The following is a 6,687-nucleotide window of genomic DNA, read 5'->3' as shown; positions in this document are numbered from 1 at the left end:
AACACATACCTCCAACAATGCAACCCGACACTGGATGATATCGACAATTGGGTTGACGATGTGGAATGTCAGCGTAAAGTTGAACAAACTGCACCTCGTGTGGAAAACGACAAATCGTCCGCAAACAAGTTTTGATATCCATTGGTCTTCCATCTAGATTGCTCTGATAGTTGGCACAGTCTTTGAATGATAAGCATGTACAAAGTGTTCCTCTGTGGCCGATGATTTGTTGCAATCCCGCAGTAGACCAAAGAAGATCAACTTCTTCAGAGTCTGACAGTATGTTTGCAGCAACATGGATAGTTGTACGCAATGTAAATTGGGTATTAAAATCTGACAATGATAATCCACAGGTCATTTTTTCACCAAAGCGGAAGCAAAATATGATTGGTCTCAAAAGTCCAGTTTGGGTCAGTTGGTTTAAAGATGCTTGCAAAGCATCGAGTATTGCATAACAATCGTCAGGTAAAATGAACATTTTTCGAACGTCATTTATGTCATTCTTTTCGAGAGTTCTTCTAGCCTCTCCACGCAAAGCAAGAGCCATTAGTGTATTTTTAAAATTCTCTCTCAGCTGAAGAAATGTGGCGAGGGCTTGTTGTCTCACTTGCTGAATGGATAATGCAACTGAATGCATCTGGTGCATAGGAATTAAAGCTATCCAACATTCCCACCCTCTTTCATAAAATAGCTGGAACCCTAAGCTGTTTGAGAAGGTCATAAGTTCGCTTTTACTGTATTCTGTTAATCTGACGTGCTTTTTCAAAAAGCCTCTAACGTTCCGTAGACTTGCATTATCATTTGGAAACAGTGTGATATGTCTCACGGGCATTCTTATTGCGGCCAAAGATTTAAACTCCACAACGCATCCATCAATGTCAAAGGAATATCTCAACCATACTTCTCTTTCTACTTCATCGACTGTCAGACATCTTCCAAAAATCCGATCATCCCTTCTTAAAAAGAGTTGTGGTGTTTCAGATACAGAATTGTACGCCTTGGCTAGGTTGAAATTCTCCAACACCGTTTCAGAAAAAGTTTGTTCCGTATCTTCCATATCCATCTAAAATTTTTAAAAAATATGACGTGTTTAGACACTCGTAATGAGAAAAGCTTTTTTTTTTATAATATCTAATTTTCAACTTAGATGATGATAAGAAATAATTACCCGGCATTATATCTCAATTAATTAATTTTTTAACAAAAATATATATTACACTCTATTCTCAAAGATCAACCTTGGGTTAAACCCGAGTATAGTCTAGGGTATATTCCGGGGTAAACCTAAATATAACTCGGCCTTTACCATGGTTTAATCCAGGGTACACCCGGGTAAAACCCAGGGTATACGCTGGGTTTAACCAAGAGTATGCCCGGGTTTAACACAGATTAAACGCGGGTTTAACCTAGAGTATACCCAGGTTTAACCCAGGGTATACCCGGGTTTAACCCGGGGTATACCCGGGTTTAACCCAGGGTATACCCGGGTTTAACCCAGGGTATACCCGGGTTTAACCCAGGGTATACCCGAGGTAAACCCAGGGTATACCCGGGTTAAACCCGGGATAAACTTAGGGTATACCCGGGTTAAACCCAGGATATACCCGGGTTTAACCCAGGGTATACCCTGGGTACACCAAGGGTATACCCGGGGTAAACCCAGGGTATACCCGGGGTAAACCCAGGGTATACCCGGGGTATACCCAGGGTAAACTCAGGGTATACCCTAGTTGATCCCAGTGTATACACGGGTTCAACACAGAGTAAAACAATGTTAGACCTTAAGTTTAATGAGCCAAAGTTTTTAACGTAATTATCTTAATTAAGTATATCAAAAAGTTTCATTAATATCAATCATTCACTACATTTGATGAATATCTTGCTACAATTGAAATTTAATTGTAAACTATAGATCAATTCAAATGTCTATCAATTACTACCAGGAATAACTACTATGTTTATATTGCTACTTAACATTAGAATGCAGGATAATGAGCAATTAAATAATGATATTAAAAAATGCAGTTACCTTTAACAAGTGACAAACCCATATAATCCAACAAAGTCACAATCAAAAGAATGGTAAAACACCAAATCATTAGATATTTATAGAAAGAAATGATTGACAGTCACGTGGATTAATAGGCGGAGTCCCGCATTCCCGCACACGCATCTCGTCAAAGTGCCTATACCCTAACCCCCTAACCCTAACCCCCTAACCCTAACCCTAACCCTAACCCTAACCCAACCCTAACCCTAACCCTAACCCTAACCCAACCCTAACCCTAACCCTAACCCTAACCCCTAACCCCTAACCCCTAACCCTAACCCCTAACCCTAACCCTAACCCTAACCCTAACCCTAACCCTTAACTTTTAACTTTAACTTTAACTTTTAACTTTAACTTTTTAACCCTAACCCTAACCCTAACCCTAACCCTGATACAGCAAATGATTTCGTAAATATGCCTTTACCCTACTTCAATTTAACCGAAACACTTACCCTAAACCTAACCCTAACCCTTAACCTAAACCTAACCCTAACCCCAACCCAACCCTAACCCTAAACCTAACCCCAACCCAACCCTAACCCTAACCCTAACCCTAACCCTAAACCTGCTTTGATTAATATGTGCACCCTAAATTACCTGTTATTAAATGAATACAAGGGAAAATCAACATTAATTAAGTGTGAGAAATCATTTTATTCAGAAATTGCAGCCCAAAAAAGAGCTCATAATTTTCAGTTCATACAGAGAAAATTAGTATAGTGAGTCACTAAGAAAAACTCCTAAATCTTTTTGAATTTATCCTGACACCCTTTTTTAACTTTTATTACATCAATACAAGGAAATAACCAGTAAAATTTAAAAGAAATGTGCTTTTAACTTGAATTTAAACCTCCATGAAGGAACCCATGGTTTTTGGCTTCGCGTTGAAATGTCAGTACAGTTAATCACACAGGACACCTACTTCGTCTTTTTGTTTTAATATTTGCAGCCTAACTTATCTTTTATAACATCAATACAAAGAAATAAAACAGCATTAGTTAAATGATAAATGCTTTTGTTAAAAAATTCCACCCCAATGACAGAACCCATGATTATCTGTTTCTCATTAAATTATCAGTATGGTTAATCACCAAGGAAAACTCCTAAATCTTTTGGAATCTATCCTGGCACCTTTTTCTGTATCTTTTCAACATCAATACAAAGAAATAACCAGTAAGATTTCAAAGAAATGTGCTTTTAACTTGAATTTAAACCTCCATGAGGGAACCCATGGTTTTCGGCTTCGCGTTGAAATGTCAGTACAATTTAATCACATAGGAAACCTACTAAGTCTCTTTGTTTTAATATTTGCAGCCTAATCTATCTTTTATTACATCAATACAAAGAAATAGACAGCATTAGTTAAATGATAAATGCTTTTGTTTAAAAGTTCCACCCCAATGAATTAGCCCATGACTTTCTGTTTCTCGTTAAATTATCTGTATGGTCAATCAACAAGGAAACCTTCTAAATGTTTTGGAATATATTGCTTATATTACAGTAATCTTAATCATAGACAATCAGTTGAAATCGAAGAACCTTTTGGTAGCAAGGGACAGTTTCGGGGGAAAAAAGTACCCGTCAAATTTTTTTGGAATAATTGTGAGTTGCTATACTTGAAGGCTTATAAGTGTTGTTAATATTCATGAAATGATTGTTAATGATTATCATTAGTTAGAGGGGGGACTCTTGTTGAAATTGATTTGCAATATGTAGGCCTAATTGATTTCTGTAAATTTTAATGCAAACCGGAACATTAAATGATTTTTATTTTCGTCTTAAAAGAGCTTCTACTGAAGTATAAGTTCAAAACTTAACCCCTATGATGGGTTCAACATCAAGTTTATGGTTTCAGGTTTAAATGTAAGGTAAAATGGCTGCTAAAGAAATTTAACCTAAACAACAATCACTATATATATATCAATCCACCTTTAACTCCGCCCTTCAAAGACCACGTGACAATTCGGTGACATTGACGAGTTGATACAGCAAATGATTTCGTAAATATGCCTTTACCCTACTTCAATTTAACCGAAACACTTACCCTAAACCTAACCCTAACCCTTAACCTAAACCTAACCCTAACCCCAACCCAACCCTAACCCTAAACCTAACCCCAACCCAACCCTAACCCTAACCCTAACCCTAACCCTAACCCTGCTTTGATTAATATGTGCACCCTAAATTACCTGTTATTAAATGAATACAAGGGAAAATCAGCATTAATTAAGTGTGAGAAATCATTTTATTCAGAAATTGCAGCCCAAAAAAGAGCTCATAATTTTCAGTTCATACAGAGAAAATTAGTATAGTGAGTCACTTAGAAAAACTCCTAAATCTTTTTGAATTTATCCTGACACCCTTTTTTAACTTTTATTACATCAATACAAGGAAATAACCAGTAAAATTTAAAAGAAATGTGCTTTTAACTTGAATTTAAACCTCCATGAAGGAACCCATGGTTTTTGGCTTCGCGTTGAAATGTCAGTACAGTTAATCACACAGGACACCTACTTCGTCTTTTTGTTTTAATATTTGCAGCCTAACTTATCTTTTATAACATCAATACAAAGAAATAAAACAGCATTAGTTAATTGATAAATGCTTTTGTTAAAAGTTCCACCCCAATGAATTAGCCCATGACTTTCTGTTTCTCGTTAAATTATCTGTATGGTCAATCAACAAGGAAACCTTCTAAATGTTTTGGAATATATTGCTTATATTACAGTAATCTTAATCATAGACAATCAGTTGAAATCGAAGAACCTTTTGGTAGCAAGGGACAGTTTCGGGGGAAAAAAGTACCCGTCAAATTTTTTTGGAAAAATTGAGAGTTGCTATACTTGAAGGCTTATAAGTGTTGTTAATATTCATGAAATGATTGTTAATGATTATCATTAGTTAGAGGGGGGACTCTTGTTGAAATTGATTTGCAATATGTAGGCCTAATTGATTTCTGTAAATTTTAATGCAAACCGGAACATTAAATGATTTTTATTTTCGTCTTAAAAGAGTTTCTACTGAAGTATAAGTTCAAAACTTAACCCCTATGCAGGGTTCAACATCAAGTTTATGGTTTCAGGTTTAAATGTAAGGTAAAATGGCTGCTAAAGAAATTTAACCTAAACAACAATCACTATATATATATCAATCCACCTTTAACTCCGCCCTTCAAAGACCACGTGACAATTCGGTGACATTGACGAGTTGATACAGCAAATGATTTCGTAAATATGCCTTTACCCTAACCCTAACCCTAACCCTAAACCCTAAACCCTAAACCCTAACCCTAACCCTAACCCCAACCCTAACCCTAACCCTAACCCTAACCCCTAACCCTGACCCTAACCCTAACCCCCTAACCCTAACCCTAACCCAAACCCTAACCCTAACCCTAACCCCCTAACCCTAACCCTAACCCTAACCCCCTAACCCTAACCCCCTAACCCTAACCCTAACCCTAACCCTAACCCCCTAACCCTAACCCTAACCCCCTAACCCTAACCCTAACCCTAACCTAACCCTGCTCCAACCCAACCCTTACCCTAACCCTAACCCAACCCTAACCCAACCCTAACCCTAACCCCCTAACCCTAACCCTAATCCAACCCTAACCCTAACTCTAACCCTAACCCATGCTCCGCAAACAAGTTTTGATATCCATTGGTCTTCCATCTAGATTGCTCTGATAGTTGGCACAGTCTTTGAATGATAAGCATGTAATGAGTGTTCCTCTGTGGCCGATGATTTGTTGCAATCCTGCAGTAGACCAAAGAAGATCAACTTCTTCAGAGTTTGACAGTATGTTTGCAGCAACATGGATAGTTGTACGCAATGTAAATTGGGTATTGAAATCTGACAATGATAATCCACGGGTCATTTTTTCACCAAAGCAGAAGCAAAATATGATTGGTCTCAAAAGTCCAGTTTGGGTCAGTTGGTTTAAAGACGTTTGCAAAGCATCGAGTATTGCATAACAATCGTCAGGTAAAATGAACATTTTTCGAACGTCATTTATGTCATTCTTTTCGAGAGTTCTTCTAGCCTCTCCACGCAAAGCAAGAGCCATTAGTGTATTTTTAAAATTCTCTCTCAGCTGAAGAAATGTGGCGAGGGCTTGTTGTCTCACTTGCTGATTGGATAACGCAACTGAATGCATCTGGTGCATAGGAATTAATGCTATCCAACTGTAAACAACCAGACTTTTGAGATTCCGCTTTATTCCAGTATGTTATATATATATATGTGTCGTTCCTACAAATACATGATATAAATAATTACTCAACTGTAATTATACATGTCGTAATATAACATTTCATTTATAAGCATGTAAATTTAGGTAAGTATAAAATTATCTGTTAAAATATATTCGTATTAAACAAGAATTAAATAGATGCAAACATTTAAATATAATTCTTTCTCTCTACTTATTCATGTAAGTATTATGTACCATACTACTGAAATTATCAAATAAATATGGACATAGTTTACAGTAGTTATCAATTATAATATGCTAGTACAAATGATAATATATACATACCCTAAGTAAGGGTGGGACAGAGCGTATAGTAACTCCTTATAGGTAGTTATACTATGTATGTCGGCTACACACACATTCAAATGATGTGTCCCGGTCG

This window comes from Magallana gigas, chromosome 3 (genome assembly GCF_963853765.1).
Source record: "Magallana gigas chromosome 3, xbMagGiga1.1, whole genome shotgun sequence".
NCBI lineage: Eukaryota > Metazoa > Mollusca > Bivalvia > Ostreida > Ostreidae > Magallana > Magallana gigas.
Note: the sequence above shows the minus strand (reverse complement) of the source record.